Source organism: Condylura cristata, unplaced genomic scaffold (genome assembly GCF_000260355.1).
Source record: "Condylura cristata isolate star-nosed mole 26May11 unplaced genomic scaffold, ConCri1.0 scaffold00016, whole genome shotgun sequence".
Lineage (NCBI taxonomy): Eukaryota > Metazoa > Chordata > Mammalia > Eulipotyphla > Talpidae > Condylura > Condylura cristata.
Window position 1 is genome coordinate 11415837 of NW_004567117.1, and position 27835 is coordinate 11443671.

The following is a 27835-nucleotide window of genomic DNA, read 5'->3' on the forward strand; positions in this document are numbered from 1 at the left end:
CAAGAAGATCTTTAGTCTAGAAACAAATGAATGTCAAACCAAAATAATGTGAAAGATAAATGAATCAAGGACGAAAGATATTTTTCTTTAGTTATTTTGTTTTAAATGTTAAAGTTCTATCACTCTACTTCTTATATACAATGATTAAAAGGGGAAAATTAACACTTGTGATTTTCTCAGCTGTTAATGTTTAAGTCAGTTTTAAGAAAACCTTGATTGTAGTCTCTATAATGTTTTTTCAGTTACTTAAAATAATTTCCGTAATAGATTGTTTCCCCTGTAAACAGTGAGCGAATGCACGGGCAAGGCTACACTGACCTTCCCTCTTCGTCTTCTCTTGATTGGCAGGTTTCAAAGGTTAAACTAGCTACAGATGAAATACAATCATTAGTGTTTTGGTTCCTTTTTAGAACCCTCTGGAAACTGCAGTAACCAACTTTGTTCCTGTATAAAAAAGAAAAGTCATTCTCTGAGCAATTTGAAATGGAAAGCAATCACTGACACCTTTATTTATTTATTATTATTATTATTACTAAATATTTACCTATTTATTTATGCACACAAGAACTGGGGTACAAGCCAGAGGTACAGGGGGTGAGAGGATTCACCAGAGGCAGAGTGGGGAGCAGAACAGCCAGATTGACTGAAATACATTGCTGCAGACAGGTCAGGAGAGGTCTGCTGAGAGGTCACCCCACTGGCCAGGGATTGAACTCATGCTGCAGTTGCTGCAATGGCTTCATAGTGCTGTGCTTTAACCTGTTGTGACACCAGAGAGGACCCGACACCTTCATTCTTAAAAGTAAAATAATACAAACTGATTGAAAAAATAAGCTTTACTTTTTCACATCTGATACAAAGCTTCCTTTTTAATTAAAAGTTCATTTGTTCCCTTTGCTATGAACCCTTAGGTATGAATCAGGTGTCTTCCCTTCTTCTGCATGTGTAGCTACGTTAAAGAAAAACCCTGTCTACTTTAATAGAACCAAACATAATAAAACCCTCAGCCCTGGGAATGACATCAGAAGATGTTGGATCCAGCCTCACACACAAGTTAATGGTAAAACAACAGGACCTTAGAACAATAATATAACCAGGAAACTTAAAAAGCAAATAATTTCTGTTGGATCCCACATATATTAAATTAGATTGTACTTATTTATGTGTATGAGCTTGACTTAATGTGACTAATGTATTTTTCTTTATGGCATACGTCAAAGTTGGCAACTCAGAGTTAGTTGGCTGTCACAGCTGCAGAACCCTGACTTGTGACATTTACATGACATTTACTACCAGGATACTACTGGTAGCCAAAATTTATCTTTGCAGAATCTTTACATGTCTTTTTATTCCCACCCTGTTCCCTTCTATGCTCCTGGACCACTTTCTCAGGAATTTCCTTTCCTCTAGTATTGTTTCTCTAAATAATTTAATAATTGATATTTAATAATATTTCAGTTTTTCTGTTTAACCTGTAACTTCCTTTAACTCAGAATTCCATTGATTTCATTCATTGTGTTACATAGTTGAACATTCCACAGGGTTCTTTAGATCTATACTCTTTTTTTTTTTTAAGATTTATTTATTTATGCATACAGAACTAGGGTACAGGAGAGATGCAGGGGTGGTGAGAGGATTCACCAGAGACAGAGCAGGGAGCAGAACAGACCAATTGACAAAGAACACTGCTAAGGGGAGCAGCAGGCGGGTTAGGAGAGGTCTGCCACGCCATGTGGTCACCTCCGGGACAGGCGGGGATCGAACTCATGCTGAAGTGGCTTTAGCTTCTTAGTGCTGTGCTTTAACCCGCTGCACCACCAGGAAGGGCCTAGATCTATACTCTTACTGTAACACACGATCCAATTATCATTACTTAAGGCTTCTAAAAAGCTTGGTTAGAAGCCACAGTGGGTTGAAGGGAGTGTAATGGAGTATGAAACTTAGAAGAGTTGGGTTCTTCCTTTTGATCTTAAAATTAATGTTTCATACCAATTTTTTTTGAGATATTATGAGGCCAGTATTTCCCAGGAAGTTGTGATTCTTGTGAGAACATCTTTCTGTTCTCCACTCTGTCTCCCAACTCACCATGCTGCACTTTCCACTATCACCAGCTGACCATTGGAGTGAGTTGCAGACCTCTCTGGGCATGGAGGTCAGCAGGTCAGACCCATTCCACCTCATTTGTCTGTTGATTGTTTCCATCCAGGATGTAATCACTTGTTTTTCCATACTTTTTCTTACTAGGATTCTCCTTAGTTTCTTTACTTTATATCCAAAAAACTAATAAAAAGTATTTTGCCTTCCAATTATGCCATCAATCTATATTCTTCAACTTATTTTAAGAAGTTCTTTGTATTTTTTTTCTCAACTGATATTTTCCCATGGTAGATACAAGAATGAAAGTTTTTCAGGGAGAGTGAAGATCTTATTTCTGGATTTAAAAAAGAGTTGTTACTCTGGGTTGTTTTAAATTTATTTTAGTAAAAATTTGAAGTTTAAATAGAGAAGTCAGAATTTATTAATTATATAGAATCATATGAGTGAGGTAGGAATCCCATTTTCTTTTAGTCTCATTTTTGTAGTACACCAGGACTAAAAATTTAATTTTTCAAATTAAAACCAATTTTTTAGATGTCAATCTGACCTTATAAATCCCTAAATAAAGATTTTCAAATTTGTGCAAGGAAACTCATGTTTAGCCAACTTAAGATTAATTAATTCTCTTTTGAGTTTTAATTAACAATTTTGACTAGTTTGAGCCACTTCACATATTCTTTTCAGTACTGTCGAAAATAAAGCGTGACTTAGTATGAAGAGAATAGCTTATCGAGTTTGAAGGATATGGACTTGAACCTAGGCAGTGCTAACTTTCTCAAACAAGTTATTCATTCTTTTGGAGTCATGTAACAAATACAATATGTAACACAAAATGTTATTGTGAGGCTTAAATGAAGTGTGTAACTAAGCTCCCAGTGTATTTGAGGTGTTGTTTAGAAAAAATTGGTTAATTTCGATGCTGATTGCATGATCAATACTATTTCCTAATGACAGTTTGAAACCCTCTTAAAAAATTATATAAGCATTTTATTTTTATAAATTTTTCTTGGACCAACCTAAAATAACCACATGCTTACAAGGATCTAGAACCTAGAGCATTATAATTTTGTTTCATATTTTTAAAAAGCATTAGAAGATTATTTATTTATTTTAAAGATTTATTTATTTATTCATACAGAACTGGGATACAAGCCAGAGGTGCAGGGGCAGTGAGAGGCTTCACCAGAGACAGAGTGGGGAGCAGAACAGGCAGGTCAACAAAGTACACTGTTGAGGGAAGCAGCAGGCAGGCAGGTCAGGAGAGGAGAGCTGTACCACGTGGTCACCTCTGCGGTGGGGATCGAACTTGCATGGAAGCGGCTGCAGCTTGCTTGCAGTGCTGTGTCCTAACCCATGGCACCACCAGGGAGGGCCCAGAAGATAATTTATTAATGAACCCTTAGTGCAGTTTATCCTTCTGTTAATTACCCTACTGAGTGGTTTGGGTTTAGATTGTGTATCTACTTTTTACTTCTACGGCCTCTCCCAATTCACCCCATGTCCCCAACTCCCCCCCCCCCCCCCACACAAGAAAGTGATGACACAGGTGTATAATCATGGTTTATACACACAATCCCTCACGTATCAGTACAATAAGGAAAAAATAAAATCACTGCAACCTCTTACGCAGCAGCACACACACATACCAACAAAAACATGTCCCTCAAGTCAGAAAGGACATATATTTGAGGACTTAGAAACTTCAGAGTATGGTAATGATATCAAGAGTAACTGAATAACAATATACATAAAAGAACACTATAAAGCTTAAAAACATTATTCTTCTTATGGTTAGGAATTTGTATAAGGCAAGGCATTCACATTTATTGTATCCTACCATATGCCACATAAATTATCTCCTCTACTAGGATTCAATGAGGAAAGGAGTCTAGAAGAAAATGGAAGGAGATGTTTTCTGTGTGCTAGTGGCAATAGGGAGCTATCTGAGCAAATACATTCACTGACAAGATAGGGTATATTTCTGCCACTTTCCTCTTTGACAAAACTGAGAAGCCAGAGGTGTCACATTTTTGGTCAAAGTGTCTTTGGCTGAATTTGTTGGTGATGGGGTGTACTCATTTTTAACCAACTTGAAGTGTTTTCAACTACAACTCTCCACCTCTGTACTTCCTTTTTCCTCCATCAAAATTTAAATTTTGCAACAAAACCAAAACAAGCATATCAAATAATGGAAAATTTTCAGTAATAATACCATGGTCTAACATTTTCCTTCTTTTCACTTTGGCCACTTTGGCAATTCACACCCAAAAGTGTTACTTGTTTTCTTTGTGTATAAGGCAACCCTGTAGGAGAAAAAAAACACTTAACATTTAGAGAGATTCTTGCTGTTATTCAATGTGGCACTCAGAGCAAAGCAGTGAAGTTGAAAAGACGGGTACATCAAAATTTTAAAGTAATGATAGGCCTTTAAAATGTCAGGAAGATTTAAAAGGGAAAGGGTTGGTGTGTCAGTTTTACAAATTTTATTATGAACACATTGTTTTCAAGATCCATCTCCAGGTCCCTGTTCTTCTAGTCCTTACTGTCCCAAACACAACCGGGGGGGGGGAATTTTTAAAAAATAATTATGCCCAAGCACCTGATGATCTAATGAAGACAATTTCTTAGTGTGTCAAAGAGGTCTTTGTATCTTATGTGAATCTTTTGTTGCTTTAGCTAATCTGTTTTAAGGTTCTCAAATCGAGGAATTTTACAATGCAGACTCTAGCAATGGCATTCATTTGGAATGCTGTCTTTTGTTTACTTGGTTTCCCAGACTCTCATGGCTTCCTTCAGTCATCTGGTGTCTTCACTAATGTGACTGGCACTCCTAGGCTCTGCAGGTAGCCCCAAGCCTTTATAAGTGGGATTTACAATGGGACTCACCACCGTGGCTGCTAATGAAGGGAGCCACAGGGATTTTGTTTTGTTTTTTCAATCTGTCTTCCAAAAAAGAGTGGAAGGAAATTGTTTTCTTGGTTTGCTAACTTCCCTTGTTTTCTGTTTACCTTTATTTTTTACAATTGATTTACTGGCTGTGGTACAAAAATGCAAATATTTTTCTTTAGGAATCAGAATGCTTCATCTGCCAGCCCTTCATGCTAATCACTGGAATTGTTTATTATTGAAACTAGAAAGAACAAAGTAGCATCTCTGTTTAAACTCAATCAATTGGCACTTTACCTTCATCTGTTTTTGTCTTTCAGGTTGGATCAATTTGATTGTTAAAAAAATATATATATTTGAATATATATGACTAGGACCCTTGAATTCTATCTAGTACCAGTCTTGAATGTCATAATTCTGTAATTTTGAGTAGTCACTTACACTTGATTGTTTCATCTGGGGAAGTGGGGGTGGGGAAGGAAACTATTGCCAAGATCCATTATGATAGCCAAGATGATATGTTACATTCTTCCAACTTTCCTTTCTTTTTACTACCAAAATGAACTGTGGTGTCCTTTCATTTTTATTTTTGGGTAAAATGACCACTGAAAACAAAATTGCATGTGAAAAAAAAATGTTAGCAAGAAATCAAAGCAATAATTAAATATAAAATACCAGTGTCTTCATTTTAGAAGCAATGGGCTTTATAACTTATAACCCTATTTTATAGCAGGCTTTACTTGTTCATTTTCCAATAGTGAAATAGGGAGCCCATGTTGTAACTGTGCTTTATAAGGTAGCAATTCTCAAGTGTGATTCAAAGGTTTTCCAGAGGTTATAGGATCTTTAGATTTTAGAATGAGATGGGACATCAGCAATCTTCAGGTCCAGGACCATGAATTTTTCAAATGAGGATGCAGGAGGCACAGAAAAGCTAGTTAGCTCCTCCGTGGTCACAGACCGTATGAGCTGCTAGTGGAGCACGCTTCCAAAGACAGAATGGCATGCTGTGGTAGAGGTGTCCTAAGGACCTCTTGGTGAAAACAGAATGGAAGTTTAAGAAGATGGACTGTTTAGTCCCAGTCTGAAAACTTAAATGCACTGGTAATGTTAGATGTTATTTCTACATTATGGCTTCCAGAGTAAACTCCAACCCCACAATTTTTTTTTATTACAAAAGTTTATTTTTACATCATTTTGTACATTTTTTTTCCATCTCAATTGTAATCCCCGCGGGTTTCCCATCACCAAGTCACCCATGTGCCATCACCATAATCCCGTGCATTTCCCTCCCCCCAACCCCACAAATTTTTAATGAGAACACACTGTATGGGTGTTTAATAAGGACACATTGAACTCAGGTGATGATCCTGCTAAGCTGTGCAAATTCATTGTTTCTGCCTTCAGACACTTTACAGTCTGAATTGTAGATAAGTATACAGTGTTCAAATGGCTGCAATGTAAAAAGTAAGTAAAGACAGATTTTCAAATTCCAAAGAGCTTTGGGATTTTTCAGTGTTTCAAAGTACTTTGAAGATTTCAAAGCCCAAGGAGGGATATACTGAAATAGAAGCTGATATATCAAGTGTTCACTAGCAGGTCAAAGGAGAGTCACAATTATTGCCTTGATTTTTACTGACCTCTAAGAACTAGTGATTCCAAGTGCTTTGCTTACAACCTTGCCTCCCCCTAACATTCAGACTTACTTACCAAATTACTCCTGGGCATCTCCATTTGGAGGTTTTAGAGCCAATTCAAGATCAATCTATTTAAGACATGAATACATCAACTTCCATTTAAAACCTTACTTTCCTCCCCAGAATGTTCTTAATCAAAAAAGATACTGCCATCACGGGTGACTTGGTGATGGGAAACCCACGGGGATTACAATTGAGATGGAAAAAAAAATGTACAAAATGATGTAAAAATAAACTGTTATAAAATTAAAAAAAAAAGAAAGAGAAATAAGGAGAAAATACAAAAAAAACAGATACTGCCATCTTTCCCACTTTTAGAAAAGTTACACTTTTCTAAATATTCCAAATATGCAGAAAGAATGTCCAGTTGAGAGGTTATAATAGTCTAAATCATTGTACTCCTTGACATAATACTTGATCTAGTGTATGTAATTGCATAAGAGATAACATAGTCAAGTTATTAAAATTATGACTTTCAAGTAAGAAATGATCTGTATTGATTTTTGGAGTTACTATTTATCAGCTAGCTATGTGACTTGAGAAAATTATTCTCTAAGCCTGGTTTACCACATTAAAAAAAAGATATAATAATTGTAATTGCATCATAGGGTTAAATGAGATATCACATGTAAAACTTTTGGCACTGGTGTCCCTAAAACCTATGAGGGTAGAAAACTATTCTAGATCCTTCTCTCTTGCATCTGACAGAGAAAGTCAGTCAATAAATATTTTTTGAATGACTCAGCAAGATAGTGGCATACCTGAATTAAAGGACTCACAAGAGGGGATAGTAAAAAGCAATGCAAGGTAGAGCCTGAGGTTCTGACCTGAATCATTTACCATGTCATTGGTCACCAATTCCTACTGATTGAATTCCTAAATATTTTAAATATTTAATTCTGAAATATTTCTCAGGTCTATTTTCCGTTACCCTATCATAGTTGCACTCATGAAGACATCATGATCTCTCATCTATAGCAGAAGTTTCTAAATGCCCCCTGTACTCCCTTTTGCCTCCTCATGAACCCCTTTCAGACTAGCACTAGAGAAATCTATTCAAGAATGAAATAAGAACATTTTTTATTCATTTGATTGGCTACTTTTTTTTTAACTATAATTTCCAGGAGAATTTTTTTTAAAGATTTATTTATTTATGCATATAGAACTGGGGTACAGGCCAGAGATACAGAGGGTGAGAGGATTCACCAGAGACAGAGAGGGGAGCAGAACAGGCAGATCAATGAAGTACACAGCTGAGGGGAGCAGCGGGCGGGTCAGGAGAGGTCGGCCTGGCCATGTGGATCAACTCCGGGACCTGGGATCGAACTAGCACTGAGGTGGCTGCAGCTCACTTGCAGTGCTTTGTCCTTACCCGTTGCACCACCAGGGAGGGCCCTGATTGGCTACTTTTTAAAAAATATTTATTTATTCATGCATACAGAAGGGGGCTACAGGCCAGAGGTGCTGAGGTAGTGAATGAATCCACCAGAGACAGAGTGGGGAGCAGAACAGGCAGTTCAATGAAGTATACTGCTGAAGGGAGTAGCAGGTGAAACAGGAGAGGTCTGCTGCGCCATGTGGGTCACCTCCCTGGCTGGGAATTGAATTCAAGTTGAAAAGTTTGCAGCTAGCTTCGTAGTGCTGCACCCCAACCCCTTGCACCACCAGGGAGGGCCCATGTATAGCTACTTTTTATCTACAGGCTCCAGTCGCAACTCCTTACTCCTGGGCCTATATTCATGTCCTTTTCCTATCGAGGAACTTGCATTTGAAGTTTATTTTTTTCCCACATAAAGTTTAGAGGTAATTGTCTAAGGTTGATAAAGCATCTCTGCTATCATTAGCAACCTAAGCTTCTGCCATCAATGTGTGGCTTCTGTCCTGTTCCTCTCTCCCTTTTCTATCCTGTTAAAAACCTTATTCCATTAATCATCTCCTGTCTTCTGTACCATCATCACTCCTTTTTCTTTGAGGGAAGAACCTCAAAGTACAAGAACATCAAGTATCCCTCTTTCTAGTTACTCTTTCCTGCCATTTTTCCTTTCCTATTTATTAACTTATTTCCATCCCCGTTCACCATATTTCCTGAAAGGTTAATCTCTATACATATGGCACGTTTTCATTCTTGTTCTTACTTGCTCTCTCTTACCTGTTGAAACTGTTAACCACCTCCTATTTACCCAAACACTCTTATCCGTTGGTTTTCATAACTCTTTCCTTCCTCCTTTTTACTGCTCCTTCTCCATAGGCTTTGCTGTGTTTTACTCTTCCTTTATTTGACTCTCAAATGAGAGCTTTTCAGGCTTTTTTCCTGACCCTCTTACACCACAAACTTTCACTATCAGGGCAATCCCTAGGTAATCTCATCCATACTGATACCAGCTATCTGCGTGACAGCTGTCTGTCTCCACGGTCTGTTTGTTCCATCCCCACTCCTGGGCTTCCATCCTGAATTTTTAACTACTTGCCAAAAGGGCTCCTTTTCTTTCTTCCTTCTACCTCCTAATTATGTGCAATCCTATATCACCTCTTCCTTGACTTGCATAGTTTTTATCTGGTTTCTGATTCAACTTTTATAGCACTATAAATCTGATTATGTTAATTTCTTTCTCTAAGACTTCTGTTGGCTTACTTGTGCTTCTAGAATTAAATTGAATTTCTGATTTGGCATATTCTTTTCTCTTTTCTTTGCCATTCTCCCTACCCCCCAACAATGAACTTTCAATATTTCTAAAATACACCATGCCCTTGACATTCTATTCTATTGGCCTGAGAGGTTGGCCAATTCTGTTTGATAAATTTCTACTTTATCCTTTAAAACGACCTAAATATAATTTCTTTTCTGCCATTTTATGCATTTTTCCAGATAGAATTGTTATATTCCCTGTGCTTTAATTGTTCTTTGCTCCTACTTCTGGTGAACATTTACGGTTTATAGATCTGCTTCACCAATAAATTTGGATCTCTTTGAGATAAGGAATTGCCTTTATCATCCTTCCTAGCACAGTTCATAACACTTTCAGGTGAAGAAATGAACAATAAATCAAAATGTAGGAATAGCATTTATTCTAATAACAAAGAGCTTTGTTTTGTACATATTAATTGTGAGCATGTTGAATTGACATTATTAGGGAAGGGGAGAGTAACAACTCAGAAAGACTATAAGATCAGTGATGTAGGGAGCAGAACAGGCATTATAGGAACAGGCTGATATAGGAGCTATCAGCAATGACAATAAACTGATGAATCCTGTAATTTTCAAATATAGACTGAAGGAGTTGTTTCCTGTGAGATGAGACTATGGGGCAAGTGTTGCAGAGACACACTGTTTACTATACATTTGTACTAGATTTTTAATTATGGACATATATCTATGCAATACAATTAAAGAATCATTTAATAATCCTTAAAGTAGCTATATCCTACTTTAAACACTTTCAATTCCAATAGAGGCTGGATTTCAATAGATTTTTCAAAAATGCCACATAATCACTTGTAATTTAAGAAACTTATTGGCTATGGTGCTAAAAATGCTATCTGAAGGCTATTAAAGTAGGTTGTATTTTTATTATTATTTTTTAATTTTATAACAGTTTATTTTTACATCATTTTGTACATTTTTTTTTCATCTCAATTGTAATCCCTGTGGGTTTCCCATCACCAAGTCACCCATGTGCCATCACCATAATCCCGTGCACTTCCCTCCCCACCCCCTGTTTTTGATCCTATTCCCCACTCCACCCCCGCAAAATGTCTCTGGTATATGGCTGTTCATTATTCTTATAAGTAGGTTGTATTTTTAAAAAACTAATATAACAGTTTATTTTTACATCATTTTGTGCATTTTTCCATCTCAGTTGTAATCCCCTTGGGCTTCCCATCCCCAAATCACCCATGTGCAGGTTGTATTTTTTACAGGCTTTACTATGCACACCATCATAAACTGAAATAATGATAAGAATTTGAAAAATAGGGCTTAATTAAGTCTTCAATATTTATAAATTTTAAAGTAACTTCAGTGTGAAAAATTAGAAAACAAAGATAAGCATAAAGAAAAAGATTACATGCTGTTTTATGGTTTATATTATAGGTTGGACTTATTTATGTATTTTCTTCATATAATAAATGAAACATAATGTATTATAGTATGCTTACTATATCGCATATTGAATATAATGAATATATTTCTGCATCTAAAATATACTTCTTACAGCTTCATAGCATTCTCTTTGTAGATGGATTTGTGAGCATTAAATGTACATGATACATCTATGACAATGTATATGAGGTATGTGGTAGGTACTCAATAAATAGAAGTGGCTATTACTGCTACTGTAATGTACTTAACCTTTTCCCTATTGATGGAATATTATGTTGTCCCCAGGGATGAGAGGATATTAATGTTTTACTTTAAATATAATAATAGTAACTTCTTGCATTAGAATCACTTTTCTAATGGTTTGTTTTAAATGCTAAATATACAAAAGTGTTATATTTTTACTACTCAAATCTGTCAGCCTTCATGATTTTTAGACTTAGAAAACTGAAGCCCATGATACCATAATAGATATTGATACATGATAAATATCAGTCTAATAAATTATTAATTCCATTTCCTCTTAGTTTTTAATATGGTTTAATGTCAGTGGACATGTAAATATATTTAGATATAGATATTTAAATGCAATCTTTTATATTCTCCTTGAAGTTTATTTTTAGTATCTCATACAAATTGTTTCTTCACTACTGTTAAACTGCTGATCATTATATTGGCAACATAAATGTATTCTCCTTTCCTTTATTATTTTATAATTCATCAGTTGTCACAAAACCATTCTTATAGGTAATAAATTCCTTTTGGACCATCACCAATGAATTTCTTATTCTTATGCCAGTCCTACCTTTTAAAGGATTACATTATCCAAATAATGTTTTTGATTGCTTACAAAGGTAGGAAGGCACCATAACTAGTGCTATGATTTCAGTAATTGGCAAAAGCAGGAAAACATAATATTTCATGTAACTTAGGATATAATACAGAAGACAAACGTTATTCAATTAATCATATGAGTCATGTAACTCAAAGGTAAGTTAATTGTTAAGAAGAAAATGAGTAAGATTTTTGTGATAACTATTTGCAAAGGGAAATAATGCTTGAGATCTAAAGGACAGAGGAGGTTTAACAAGGTAAAGTAAAAAATTGGATGGTAGTATCCAAGCAGAGGGAACTTGTTTTTTTTTAAGATTTCTTTATTCATGCATACAGGCCTGAGGTGCAGGGGCAGTAAGAGGATTGTGCAGGGGCAGTGAGAGGATTCACCAAAGACAGAGTGGTGAGCAGAACAGGCAGATCAATGAAGTACACTGCTGAGGAGAGCAGCAGGCAGGTCAGCAGAGCTCTGCTGTTCCATGCAGGTCACCTCCCTGGCCAGGATCGAACTCACGCTGAAGCGGCTGCTGCTAGTTTCGTGGTGTTGAGCTTTAACCTGTTGTGCCACCAGGGAGGGTCCTTGTTTTTAAAGTTTAGAAAGTATTGCTGGAACACAGTATTTAAGAAGAGAACAGTGCAGGATAAGGCTGGAGAGATGGGCAGGGAATATTCGTAATACTATTTTTTGTTAACATTTATTATTTATGCATACAGAAATGAGGTATAAGCTGGAGGTGCAGGTACGGTGAGAGGATTCACCAGAGAGAGAGTGGGGAGCAGAACAGGCCGATTAATGAAGTACACAGCTAAGGGGAGCAGTGGGTGGATCAGAAAGTGTCTGCCACCCCGTGTGGGTCACCTCTAGGGCTGGGGATCGAACTTTGCACTGAAGTGACTGCAGCTATCTTGCAGTGTTGCATCCTTACCCACTACGCCACCAGGGAGGGACCTGTAATGCTAATTTTTATCCTCAGAGCAATGTAAAAATGACAGTGTTAAGCTAAAGATCGCTTGCTTGTATTTGTAAGGAATTGCAGAGAAGTAACTGGGAGAGGTCATAGAAGAGGTAAGGAAAACAATGGGACAAATTGGTGGCCAGGAGAAGAAGGCAAGCTGATCCTGACTCTTGGTGCCTACTCATGTGGGCTTCCCCACAGGGATGTCCTTTGCACAAGTGATCTTCTCTAAAAGCACGTGATTCAAGTCATCAAGGCAGGAACTACTGTATCTTTTATGATCCTGAAAAATCACACACTCAAAGTTATTTTATTGATCAAACAAGTCAGCCCTGATTCAATGTGGGAGAAGTTTACACAGGAAATGAGAATCCTTGGGAGCCACAGACCAAAGCCTGTGGAACTCCGATTATTCATATCTGGGGAGTATATTATGGGAGTGCCAAGGAAATTCAGAGGTAGTACAGAGGAGGAGGGAAACCAGAGGTAGTACAGAGGAGGAGGGAAACCAGATTTTATTTCCTGAAATAAAATCCAGGAAAGGAAATGTCAAGAAATCTATCAAGAGGGCATTTGGGATGAGGACTAAAAAATGTTCATTGGGTTTAGTAACTTGAATTTAATAGCCAAAATCTCTCTCTTCATAATATAATGTTTATTTTTACTCACTTTTACTTACAGCCTTTTTTGGAAAGGATTTTTCCATCTTTTATTTTTTCAATAATAGTCCTTATGAATTTATGAATGTTTTGGATGGAACTGGAGAGAATTATGCAAAGTGAAATGAGTCAGAAAGAGAAAGACAAATACCAGATGATTTCACTCATGTATATATTATAGCACAGGAATAGAAAGAACCAAATCAAAACTATCTTAGAAAGCTGATTGTAGAATTGGGGCTACCAGAAAAAGAAGGGAATGGGGAGATGTCATGTTTCAAGGGTGCCAGTAGGCTATGGTGGAGGACTATGTGTGTCTCAGTGCTAGGTGTGGTGTGGTAACACCTGAGGAATTGTGACTATGCCTATGACTCACATATGCTGGGGATACCAATGTTATCTCAAAGATAAAAATGAATTAAAAAAAAGAATTTATGAATGTTTTCATAATGTTCCCTCAAAATTCTGTTGAGATTTTGTTTAAGAAACAGATATTTTTACAACTAGACTATGGGGCCACAGTCACAGAGTCGCAGAGCTGGGAACTGCAAATCTTGAACATCCATTGTGCTACATTAATAGGAAATCCACTTGCAAACCCAATCTTAAAATTAAGACTCTCATAGGACTGGCATTCTTTAATAACAGATGTTCAGGTAGTAACATACATCTTATGACACACTGCTGTTTTTAGCATGATCATTTTGAAATATAGTGTCATGACTTTAGCTCTCCCAAGACCTGATTCCTAGCAGACAGGAACTATTTCTTCTTTGAGGTCTAAATAGAATAGACCCTGAATAAATATTTTATGAAGATTGAATATTTCCTCTGTGTAGATCAATTACTCTTGTTGATTCTCTAATGAAAGCTCTTTTTTTTTTTAAAGTGGTATGTAGTCAGTTAAGATACTTGTTTTCCTGGATATTATTATTAGTGCCACATATGTTTTCTAGTTTACATTTTTAGGTGACAATTACAAATCTCAGATTCATTGAATGTGCTCATACACAATTAAGTCATTTACTATGATGATTGCTTTTTCTAGCATTTGTGGTATTGGGGAGTCTGCAAATGAAAAAAAAACTTTGCTAATGAGGTTTAATAATATTGGAGGTACATTGTTTAATGTTGGATATGAAATCTTTATTGATAAATGCCTCCCAGAACATCAATGGTATTTCTCGTTTCATTGACAAAAATTTGTATTTCTTGTATTTTAAATAGCAAATGTGTATTTGATTTTATTCTTTTACAGCTGATAAAAAGTTTATTTTTTCTTCTCAAATTTTATTGATTTGTAACTGATACTAGGTTTAAGTGAAAAACACTTATATTTTCCTGTAGTTTCTCTAAATTTATGAAGTTAGTGAAATAGAGGATTTTCAAGTTGTGAAATGGGAGTGACTCTAGTAGAATCACTTAGTGCAAGTTGTGGCATTCAGATGAAATTTATCCAAAGCAATTAGAAAGCAAGCTCATTTAAATGAAAACTGAAATTAGTGAACAACTAGGTAAAAGGTTGCACATATTTGTTAGTCTCTTTCTACACAGTAGGATGCATGAGAACCTAATTTTGAAATAGAGAATTCAAGTGTATTGACAAAATATCCTTCATCTTCATGAGATAGTTTCACTGTGTTTCAGTTTGATAACTTCTACTATTTCAGTTTAAATAACTGCTGATATGTTTGGTGTTTATTTTACTAGAAAAAAAAATGTGTGTGTGTGTGTTATACTTGATAAGAAGAAGGATAGAATAAATCAGTTGACTCAGAGTGTTCTGATATCTGTCTTCAAGGTCTTTTTGACCCAGGAGTCTATGACCTATGAAATCTTCACTTTTTTGAATTTGGTAAGATATTTTACAGTGTAAGACTTTAACTTTAGGTGAAAGTCACTTCAGAAGGAAAGGATATCCAAGTATGGAAAGTTTAAAAAATTCTGATGACAATATATGTGAAAACAGAGGCTAAAGTAAAGGAAGCTTCTTTTCTTCTGCTACTTATAACAAAGGGGACCTGATTTAACCTGGATTTCTTATACTCAGCAGCATTTTGTTTTATGAAAGCATTGCCAAGAAAATGTACCCAAGTCTTGATTTACAGATTGTTCTTGCATCTCACTGGGAGACACATAAGAGTTGTTTATAAGGTAGTGCAGACCCAAAGCTGCACAATCGAAGGTTGACTTGGGGGGAGGGTTCCAGTCAGAGAAGGGAAGCTTCATAGACATTACAGCTCTGTCCAGAGGCCAAATGGGAGATAAATCACTGCTGGCTCCCTCTCTTATTATTGAAATGGTTCAGGCCTGGGGTTTAACTGAAGGACTTTCAGGGTTTTGAAGTGCAAATAGGATGGTGAAGGGTAAACCCTTTTAGGGTTTCATTTTGATGGATTTTTTTCCTGTGTGGACTTCTGGCACTGACTGTGATCTGGAAAGGGCCCTTAAAAAAGAAGTTTTGTTTTGTTTCTGATCAATCAGGCAATACGAAGTTTCCACAGGGGTGTACTTTCACTGCAAGCATATCGATCCTATTGTATTTAAAAGTAGGTCATTTAATTGGTTTTTTTCTTTAAGCTTCTGCAATGAAACTGTCATTTCAAGGTCACGTCTCTCTCTAGGATCTAATGCCAGTGTTTGCGAGTGTTGAATGATGTAGAACTTTTGAATCATTAGTTTGCAGGGATTACTTAGGGTCAGTGTGTGTTAAACAAAGTTGTCTAGTTAAAGATCAAGTCCACTTTTTCTACCACCACTTGTCTTTCTCCTACCCCAACCCCCACATCTTAACTTCAGTACTCTCATAGTGGTTATTAATGTCCAATAGTTCTTGCAAATACACTATTTTTTCAAATTGTTCATTATATAATTGTCCAGTATTGGTCATTTTAGATCAAATCTGTATTAGAACAAGCCTGCCATATATTAGTAAATAGTATGTAATTATTTAATATTTTTTCATGGAATTATGTAATTGTACATATTTAATTATTTTGTGTTCATTCTTTTTTGCCAATGTTAATATAAAACTTAGAAATTATGAGGCTGAAATGATTTCCCTACTTTATACAGACACAAAGGAAGTAAGGGAAACATAAGGAGGTGTTTAAAATGAGATGTGTTGGTTTATGAGGTTGAAATTTTTTCACAAAGAATTCAAATACAGTCGATTAAATAAACATCTTTTAAAATTATATTATTTTAGTAAAATAGGCATGACTCTAAAGAAAAATAATTATAACTTAAGATTTCTTGTGCAAAAATTTTAAAGAAAATTAAAATATTTTTATATTTTTCAAGTCAGCCCCTGTCTTAAGAAATGCTGTTGTAAATGCTTAGGTTTCTTCTTAGAAATATAGTTAGCAACTTTTCTTGAGTATTTGGTTCAGTTAAATTTCACACAAATATTTGTGCCTTCTACCCTATTGAAAATGATAATATATTAAGCTGCAGTGTCATCTAGATATCTATTATAAAAATGGTTGTTAATTTCTATAATTGACATTGATCACACAATGTTCTTAATTGAACACCAAGTCAGTTTTTGTTTACTATTCAAAATTTTCCTTTCATTTCATTTCTTTATCTAAATTTTAGAATAAATTTATAATTAAATGTTAGTTTTAAATTTATCTATTTATACATGAAGATTTTAAGTAAAAACATTAAAAAAAAAACAACCCTAGGTGGCATCGGCAGTATCCCTTGAATCTACTGCATCCTTCTTGTCCTTGGGTTGAAGCTGGGAGATGTTAATAAGATCTTTTTGTTAGAAGAGATCTGTAGCCCTTACCAGAATCCTCTTGTTAACTGTCTTTTTAACCTAAGTTGGAGGTTGTCTGATGGTTGAATGGTGAGCTTTTTTTTTAAATGAGCTGCACATATTGTTGACATTGTGTCACATGTTATTTTTAATTTTTAATGCCTTTTTAATATGCAAAGCATGCATATGTTTTGCACATCAGCAGAAGTTGATTCAGCATTTCTCAGACCAGATATTTCTTTATGTAAACAAGAAAGACTTAAGAATGCTTCTTATAGCCTTAGGGTCACTGGAGCACACATGTGAATGAATTTCACTTTGAATTTTATGGAATAAAAGAAGGTACTTGAGAAAGACTCCCCCCACCCACCTCTCCAAGAACTTCTCTTGCCTCTTGGCAAGTGAATTGCCCCAATATAAAAGCGTTGTGGGGGGAAAAGTGAGCTGCAGAGTGAAAAGGCAATCCACAAATAATCACTCTTTTCTGCCTTTGATTGTGTCAGATTTTTTTTTGTGTGTGGCAATTGTTTTCTTTTTCGCTTAGAAGAGGTTTATGGTCCAATGTCTGTCAAGTCAGCCCCTGTCTTAAGGTTGCAGTTGTATTTCTCTCTGGAGTTCCTAGAGGTGATGTTATCTTTTGTTCACTCAGCAGAGTGGTGGTTCCTGAGAGCATCTGTCACTTTAGGCATTACAAGATGGATGGGTCTCCAGTGAACTGCTGGTTGAAGCAAATGGTGAAAATAAGAAAAGACAAGGGGTTTCAGGGTCTGCAGAGGGGACAGACAACAAGGAAATACTGTTAGAAATCAAGAGTAAGCTGAGCAATAGAGGAAGAAACCCCCCCAAAGATGGATCATGTATCTTTTTATAAACATCTTGGAAATCAGAATCTTTTGGTGGCTACGGTGATCTGAGGGGGACATCTGTATCATGGTAAACAACTCTGCTTTGGATTTGTAAAATGGGTTTGGACATTAGCAAAAAAGTCTGGGAAAGTGTTGGGAAATTGCAATGATAAAGAATGTTCTCTGTGAGGATTTTTCTGTTTGGGCAATTAGTAGGCTTTTAAAATGTAAAACTTATAAGGTTTTTACCTTTAAATTTTTGTATATTTTTCTTTCCTTCCTCTTTTCTTGGGAATAGTTGAATAATTGTAGGTATTAAAATGTTCCAAAATTTTAGCCACATGACTAACATCTCTACTATTTGCACCATCTTCTTTGGCATTTTTTTGCAGAGGAATTATGAAAATTCTATACACGTGCCTTAGTGAGACAAGAGCAGATTTTAAGTAAACATTCACTTAATTAAATGGACTCTGATGAAAGACACATACTAATTACTGATCTGCAGGAACAAGACAGAGGTTTTGAATTATATTTAGAAATTAATTTTGTTGTTGAAACTCAAAATTTGTAATTTTTTGCTGATACAAAGCTCCTCCTGTGTAGGAGAAGGAAGAGGAAGAAGGTCGGCAAGGGAGTAAGAAAGGAGAAAGGGTATGAAGAGGTTGAAAAAAATGATTTTTTTCAAACTTTGGCATTAATCTATGAAAAAGACCATAGGTTGAAAGGCAAAGAAATTAAGATGATTAGAAGCTTTAAACTATACAAATGGCAGAGTATCTTCCTTCTCTATGGGTGTAAATAATAGATGAAAGAGTAAGAGTGACAACAAAGGATCAGGTCGTTTAAGAGAATGTATGCAGCTTGAATAGGGGTCTGTGGCCCAGGGCCAAAGGTCTTAGCTTTGAGTGTAATTAGAAGAAAATACAAAAATGTCATTACTAGCAGGTGAAGTGTGCAGCACGTGGCCCAAAATTAGCAATTTTAGACTCTGAAGCCATTGGAATTGGATTACTGACCTTTTTTAAAAATCATTAAGGTCCTTGTCGAGTCATATAGTTTCATTGGCAGTAATGCAGTTTGACCTTGTTGACCAGATGGAGTAATCTTGGGTTTGAATGTAGGTAGCAAGACTCCTGATTTACAGAAAGACATATGTATTTGTATTTGGGTGGATGGGAAATACATGAGTTTGAAAAATTGGATTTTTCATTTTTAATAATTCTTTTGCCTGAAGACATGTTTTTTGACAGTAAGAAAGGTAAAGATTTTTATTTAAAGATCTATAATGGTTCATTTCACTCTGTCCTCTCAAGTTCATATAAAAAAAGAGTAAAATAAAACATTTTTGTAGAAGATGTAAGTTAAGATTATGTTACAATATTGAAATTTAGTGGTATAAATATTCATATTGAAATTAGTGCATTCTTCGGAAATTCTTTTTTGCTTTCTTTTTAAACACAGCAACAAAAGTAAATTATGTATACAAATCAATGAAAAGGTTTTATTTCACTTGATACTTTTTAAAAACCTATTGTCTATTTTTCTTTGTAGTAGTTTATATTGACCATAAGTTACTTAAAGAAAAGAGCAATATAAGTATAAAAATCCAACTCCTCAGAGTAAAAAAAATTTCCTTTTCATTGATCCTTAAAAACAATCTATAGGTTTTTAGCGTTATAGTAGTAGCTGCCAAAAATGTAGACTTCACAGTTATTCAGTGTACATTTATTGGGGGGGAAATCTTAAGGACATCAGAAGTTATTTTTGATTATATGTAATTAGGAATTTTTAAGAAGGAATATCTATTTGCCTGTTGTGTATATGGAATTGTGTAAGACTTTGATAATCCATTTCTAATTATAATTTTTGTAGAATTATAAACTATTAGGTTATTATATTGTGGAATTATGTCCTTACATATATATTTTTATTTTTTTATGTTTTTACAGGTGCAAAAAAGCTTTAAGCAAGTAAAATCTAGGCAACAGGCTCCCTGAAGTGTTGACAACCCAACTTAATCATGCACGTGATTCAAAAATGTTAATATATAAACCAAGGTATTGTATGAAGTGTCCCCCACCCTATTTTTCAAGATCAAATTTGTTTTAGTAAGTTATATTTAGAATTTAAATAAAGCTACTATATTAGCCCTCAGATGGATTAAGCAGCTATTTCTATGAGTTCCTCTCATCCCATTTTCTCTCCTCCCTGCTTTCTTCATCCTTCCCCATTCTCTTTAAAAAAGAAAGAAAGACATTCAGCAATAAGGTTTTTTTTCCCCCATAACACTTTCAGTGGTATATTTCCAATATAAGTTATTTAAGATAACAATTCAGTTTATTTTCCTTCATAGATTGTGGTTTTATCTTTCAAACTCTCTAGTAAAAGAGACAACTAGATTTGTGGCTTTGGCAAAGAAATACAAACCATACCTACTAACCATGTATATTTAAAATTTTTATCATAAAATACTGAGATGTGCATTTAAAAAAAATTCATTAAGGTTTTTTTCCTCTATTTTTAGGGGACTTGGTTTAGAAAAGGATAAAGGTGATACTGTCTCCCTCTGCTCCCATGTCAAAGAAAATCAAAGCATTGTGTAGAATTGAGTATTTAGGATACTGTTTAAGGTAACTTGTCTATCGGGGCACAACCCACGAGTCTCCCTTTTGGAAGTTACAACGTGCTTAAATAGCCTAGCATTTCCAACGGAGGCCAAAGATCTTTTCTTCTTTTATGACCTGTCGTATCCTTTTGAGACCAAAAAGAACAAGAGGGTCATTGCCACTTCAGCCTGGTCCCTGTTTGTTCCTTCATGGTGACCATGCAGATCCTGAAAGCTAGCATTGGCTTAACATTTGGATCTGGAACATCTGGAAAATGGTCCGAGAGGGAGCGAGGAAACAGAAAAGCGGAGGAACTGTTGCGTTTTGTTACACCAGGTGCTAGGAGGAAGCGACATTCGCCTTTTTGATATGGGAGGCAAATTCTGTAGGCCCTGGAGTTAGGCTTCAACAATTGAAGAGGTCAAAGGACAGCTGAGTGGGGTCAGTGAGACACCATGGGGTGTATTTTGTTACTTAGTAAAAGGAGCAGCCTCCTAAAACCTTAAAGGATTCTCTTGAAAATCTGTGTTGTGAAAAGGTTTTATGAGTCTCATGGCAAAAACTCCTGATTTATCTAAGGAATGCTTGCTTTTGTCTAATGGAAGGATAATCCTTACCAAATGTTGGCAATTTCTATAAGTCAATATAGATTTGAAAGAATAGTTAGGGTTTGAAGTGTACTTTGCTTTCCAAAATGCTTATCATTTTGATATTTCTCTCTCAGTAAAAAATTTTGTGGAGTTGAAAGATCACCTTTTTCTCTCCTTGGAGCAGAAGGTACATTTGTGGAGTAAGAAGTTAAGGAGCCTATACTAATTAAGAAGTGATTCCATGAGCTTTTGACTGACCCATGACCAGTTTATTATAAACCTTTTAAAACATCAATACTTGTTAAATATAAGAAGTTTTATTTGTATTTACTTTAAAATATAAAAAGAATAAGTGGCACAGGAATGTAATATTTCTGTATTGTAGAAAGTCTTTTTAAATTTAGTTGTATTTCTCAAATAAAAAAATTTACTTGTGTTTAATAGAAATGTATATCTGTTGATAAATAATTTTAAATCTTGTTTTTCTCCCTGGATTTTCCCTATAGCTAATGGACTAGTAAAAAATAAAATTATTATCAGAGTCAAGTCAGAGAATAAGAGAAACAAATACTATACAGAATTTTCTCTTTGAAGGGAAATAGAGAAGGGGAAAATCTATATATTGGAAGAGCTCTGCTCCATAGCACATGACCTCATAATACTACTGCTGTGATTGTAGATACCTTTGAAAGTTTTGGCCAACTGGCAGATAGGTAGTGAAAAGAGACTGTTAAAGGAAGTTGAGTGTTTTATTTTCACATTTTTACACACAGTTTATTACTCTGTATACATGTACAGAGAGAGCATACATAACAATGTGTATAGAACAGGGGGCAAAAGATGAAATGATGAATAGTATAAAAATAGGCTCTACTATGGATTTTTTTAGTAATTCAAAAATTCAGAATATTTGTGAATTGCTTGTGTATTTAAATTATTTTTTAATAAAGTAATATATAGATGTAAGGTTTAGCATGCAGTGTGCTATATGTCTATTTTCTCAAGGTTAAAGTACCTTTCAACAACTAATTTAGATACCTAAGTGTAGTGACTGATAATTGCCTAGAGAAAACCCACAGCTGTTTAAGTAGCATTGAGACTGTGGCAAAACCGACAAATACAATTAGCAATGTTAATAAGATAAGAAGATGGAAAGACAGGGGCAGATGACAGAGTGGAAAGATGAAGGAAGCAGAGTAACAAATCCATACAGAACAGACTGTTCACAGTTGCTTTGTATTTTTAGAATTTTTTCTTTTAAGCTAACTCCCTGTTTTAATACTCTCTAAATTACCGGCAAAAGGGGTGTTTTGCAAGTTAAATAATTCATAGACATTTGTTCAGTCCCTAATGCATCTGATGTCTGACAGTAGTATCGAAAAAACAAATTTTGCTGACTCAGAAGCACAAGTTTATTTGTCGTATCCTTTGTACTTCTTAAAGTTAATTTCAAAGATACTTCATATATTTAGCTGTAATTACCATGAGTGGGAATTTCTTAACATCTCTTTACAAACTTATAATTCTTTTTAATTTTCCAAAGACATTACAAGGAGACTAAAATTCTGTTTCTGGATCCAGTAAGCCCATACTACCAAAAACAAAACAAAACTTTCAGAAGTCTTCAATGTTTTTTATTGATTATTGTTGTCTCATGAATGTTCATAACCTGCTTTCAAAACCATTTCTTAGAAAAATTAAATGGGAATAGGTAAATCAGAATTATTTAAGTGTTACGTGAAATACATTGCACTTGTTAAGTATTCAATGAAATTTGGAAAATTATTTTAATATTTTTTGACATTCTATCCTGCATTGAGGAACTGTTTTTTGCCTGTGGTGTTTCATGCAGATTTTAATGATTGTTGTGATATAAATCCCCAGAAGTTTGTTCTCTAAAACCATAGATTCTAAAGTCTCTGAAAGTGGCAGTCTTGATGGATGTGGTAAGCCACACTTTGGAAGCATTTCTCGTTATTTAATGTTTTCTGTTCTGGATTATTGACTCTTCCCTCTGTTGAAAAATTGGTCTCTGGTGACTTGGTAGAGGTCACACGTTGCCTATTATTGTTTTGCTTCTTTGATCTTACACAGGGATTGCCTCTGGTAATTATACTAGTTCCAGAGAGTCTTGACGAGATGTGTTTATTTTACAAAAGAATTTCTGGCATTTCAAGGAAGAAAGTAAAGATTTCCAGTAGTAACATATAACTGTTTGTTACAAAGGAAGATAGAAATATAACATAATTTAATTATAATGGGTTTTTAATAATTACTATTAAGTTAGCTGGAATAGTACAGTAATTCTCTAAAATTTAAGACATTGTATAGTCAGTAGTATACTGATAAAAATAGCTAATTAAAAGATTGTTACTAGTACTGGATTTTGTTTTAGAACCTAAAATACTTTTGACTTAAGAAGCTGTCTAGATTCATCTAGACTGAAAGGCCCAAAACTATTAAAATGGGTTGGGAATTTTGTCTTTTAATTAATTTACATTTTCTAAAGATTTTTTGGCAAAGGGGATGAATAAAAATTCTTATTTCTAATGTGTGGTTAGCTTTGTGTTTTGGGGAATGTGCTTGGGAAGAGATAGTATCTCTTTAAAACCACTTAATGTATAATTAGATAGGGCACACCAAAGGGCTCAATGTATTTTTTTTTCCAGTCAATTCCAGTTTTAAACAAAATCTTTCCCCTAAGGACTCACAATCTAATGGGGGAGCCAGACAAGCACCAGACCCAACTAATTATAATTAAGAGCAACAGATCTAAAGGTAAGAGGATAAATGAAAGGTGAAAAGATCACACACACAAAAAGAACTTTGAATATATGTTGGTTTTAATTTTGGACTATAGGCACTGAGAACTTGCCAGAACCAGGTGATTTCCATGTCTAGAAGTCACACATCATCAATGTCATCAGTGAACATTTTAACAGAAAAAGGGCTCATAAGAATCTGATAACTAGCTATAAGGAATGATAATGATCTGTATATGATTATAAAATTTCTTAATAAATGAGTCTGTAGTATCAAAGAGCAACTTTTGGAACTTTTTGTTGATGGTCCCTTGTTCCTAGAACAATGACCCAGAAAATACTTTCGTGACCAATAAGTACAATAGTGAAAGGAGTACAGCTTACTGTTTTTAGCATTGTTATTGTAGCACAATGCTAAAAAAGCAAACTATTATGCCTAACTTTTTCTGCACATTCATTCTATGTCAGGAACTATTTTTAAAATTTTATGTGAGTATAAAGTCTCACATATTCTCACAAAAACCTATGATCAGGTTGAATTACTCCATTTTATTAATGAAAGATTACGTGACTTGTCTTATATCCTACAGGATAGTGTGTGTGCAGGAATTGAATTTAGGCCATCTGAATTGAGAGTCTATTTGCTTAACCACTTTGATGGTAAGATTTCTATAAGTGCTGCCTGGTTGGGTGAAATTTTTTAAAAGATTTATTTATTCATGCAAACAGAACTGGCAGTGAGAGGTGCAGGGGCAATGAGAGGATTTACCAGAGACAAAGTGGAGAGCAGAACAGGCAGATAGACACTGCTGAGGGGAGCAGTAGACAGATCAGGTGAGGTCTGCTGTGCCATGTGGATCACCTCTGGGGCTGGAGATTGAACTCATGTTGAAGTGGCTTTAGCTTTATAGTGTTGTGCTTTAACCCACTGCACCACCAAGGAGGGCCCTGGTTGGGTGAATTTTAAGTTTGGAAATTAGGTGACAACATTTGTAGAAGAAAAGGTAACAGAATACTGACAAGTTATGTATAGATGTGTTACTCATTTTAAAATTTTTCTTCGTATTTTTAATTGTCTTTAGCATTATGCTGTGTACCCATTCAATAACAAATCAAAAAGCCAAAATAACTATGCACGTGTACACAGAATAAATCAACAGAATAAATCTGCTTCACACTCACCATTTTCTTACTTCAATATCATGTTTTAATGGAAAAAACATGGGCTTTTGAGTCTAAATTTGAATTCTAGTTGCATCTGGTTTATAAACTAGATAAATTTGGTTTGTTGAAGAAACTTTGCTCTGTCTACTTATCTGTCCCTCTTTCTGAATTTGCTTGCTTCCTGGTTTCATTTATTTATTTCTCCACCCTATAAATGGAAATTCTTGTTAGAGATTTGATGACTGTCACTACATCCATTGGCAAGAATGCTTCCTAGATGTTGTATATGTTGCATAGTGTCTCTCTTGGGGAGGCACACAACATTAAGTATCTTTTTTTTTTTTAAAGATTTATTTATTTGTAATGGGGGGGGAAGGGAGGGAAATGCACGGGACTATGGTGGTGGCACAGGGGTGATTTGGTGATGGGAAACCCGTGGGGATTACAATTGAGATGAAAAAAAAATGTGCTAAATGATGTAAAAATAAACTTTTTAATAAAAAAAAAAAGAATTCAATTATGTAATTCATTTAAGAAAAAAAAAGATTTATTTATTTGTGCATACAGAACTGAGGTATAGGCCAGAGGCTCAGGGGCGGTGAGAGGCTTCACCAGAGACAGAGTGGGGAACAGAACAGGCAGATCGACGAAGTACACTCCTGAGGGGAGCAGCGGGCGGGTCAGGAGAGGTCTGCCGCGCCATGTGGTCACCTCCGGGGCAGGTGGGAATTGAACTCATGAGGAAGCGGCTTTAGATTCTCAGTGCTGTGCTTTAACCCGCTGCGCCACCAGGGAGGGCCGCATTCAGTATCTTTTAGTGATGCTAACTTTGATCAGTGTAGGAGGTGACAGCCTTATCCCTCCCTTATAATTTCCATCAACCTTTTCTCTACTGATTTCACTCATTATCACTGCCTAAGTGAATTTTGCTTTAAGGGTATCAAGTCGTAATTTTATAATTTTATCATTTCATTAAAAAAAAGGACTATAAGTTTACTTTGAAGTACATAAAAAACAAAACAAAACAAAACAAAAAACAACCTGGCAGTGGGTTAAAGCACAGCACTACAAAGCTAAAGCCACTTCAGCACAAATTCAGTCCCCGCCTGGGAGGTGATCCACATGGCACAGCAGACATTGCCTGACCTGTCTACTGCTCCCCTCAGCAGTGTCTGTCTGCCTGTTCTGCTCCCCACTCTGTCTCTGGTGAATCCTCTTACTGCCCCTCACCTTTGGCCTGTACCCCAGTTCTGTATGCATAAATAAATAAATCTTTTTTAAAAATCAACAAGATAAACAAACAAGATAAATGCACCTCATTTTCCTTTTCTTTTTACAATGGTTCAATTAGATTTGGTCTTATTTTTCTAAGAGTCTCTTTTTTTTTCTTTGACAAGCAAAGTTAATTTAAAGGTTTTTAAATTTTGGAAGTGATTTGGTCCTTTGCATTTATTCTTTTATGTTCAGTTTCTCTATCTTCTGCCCATTGTAACTCTTCATGTATACTTTTATGTCTTTTGATGTGACTCACTAGTACTTGATAGCTTCTTTGCTTACTGGTAAAGCGGTTCAAGGTTCATCTTATGTACATTCTGCCCTGGAATTGGCTTTCTTTACCTTGATGGGCCTTATTCTTTTCAGTGAGCAATGGTATTAGAAAGCCACAATCAGGGTACTAGCAAGTGCTTATTGTTACTGAATTAATGCTTCTCACACTTCAGTAAACGAAACTTGGAGATTCAGGTGTGTGAAGCTCTTTAAAAAGTTGAGTTGTTACTTAAAAAAAGTACACATGCAGCCCTCCCTGGTGGCGCAGCAGGTTAAAGCACAGCACTAAGAGTCAAAAGCCACTTCAGCATGAGTTTGATCCCCGCCTGCCCCAGAGGTGACCACATGGTGTGGCAGACCTCTCTTGACCCGCCCACTGCTCCCCTCAGCAGTGTACTTTGTCTATCTGCCTGTTCTGCTCCCCACTCTGAATCTGGTGAATCCTCTCACTGCCCCTGTGCCTCTGGCCTGTACCCCAGTTCTGTATGCACAAATAAATGAATCGTTAAAAAAAATTGAGAATCTCAAAAAAAAATTTGCAATAAAATCATATCCTGATAATCCAATCATAAATTGAAATTATCATAAGTTAAAAGTTCATTTAATACATCTATTCTACTACACAGCTACCTTAATCATGCTCAGAATACTTATATTAGCCTACCATTGGGCAATTATCTTTAGTTTCATCACAAGATTAGTAATTGCTTGCCTTTTCTCAGAAGAAATAGAAGACACATTTGGGTATTTTGTATACATGAAGGGATGTGAAAACATAAAACAACAGCCAAAAAACACTGGCAACATAGTAGATATTATAGTTTTTTTTACCCTCATGACCACATGAATGACAAAGAACTGGGGTTCATTGCTACTACCTAGAATTACATCATCATACCATCATTAACATATTGCCAACTTTGGAAAAAAGCAAATTCAAAGTATGGTTTATACTGAACATGGGTAGCTTTCATGTAGTCATAAAGTAGAAAAATTGTAAGCCAACCACTTTAAGTTGGGGGCCATCTGTATATCCCCACTGACTGTCTTTATAGTCTAGTAACCTTGATATAGTTTTTTTTTATCTTTTGGAATGTACATTTTTAAAATGAGTGTTTCCTGTGTTGATTCTTGTTACTAACTGTGATCCTTTTAAAATAAAATTTTAAAATTAATGTCTAGCTTCTCTAGGTAGTTGCTACTAAAAGTCAACTTAGTAGCCCAGTGGAAAATATTTATATTTGGTTAAAAGAGAAACTTGTTGAGGGAGTATGGCTAGGTCATTTTAAATATATGATAGCTGGGGAAATAGTTTGGAGAATTACA

The 27835-nt window shown here is 35.4% G+C and overlaps 1 protein-coding gene across 1 annotated transcript in view; it reads left to right on the top strand.

Moving 5' to 3' along the window:
* GREB1L (growth regulation by estrogen in breast cancer-like) overlaps positions 1–27835 on the top strand; it is a 218656-nt gene that overhangs the window by 93560 nt on the left and 97261 nt on the right. Inside the window, exon 3 of the mRNA XM_012725965.1 lies at positions 19789–19896. The gene's annotated coding sequence lies outside the window, so the exon portion shown is untranslated. The remainder of the gene's footprint in view (positions 1–19788; positions 19897–27835) is intronic.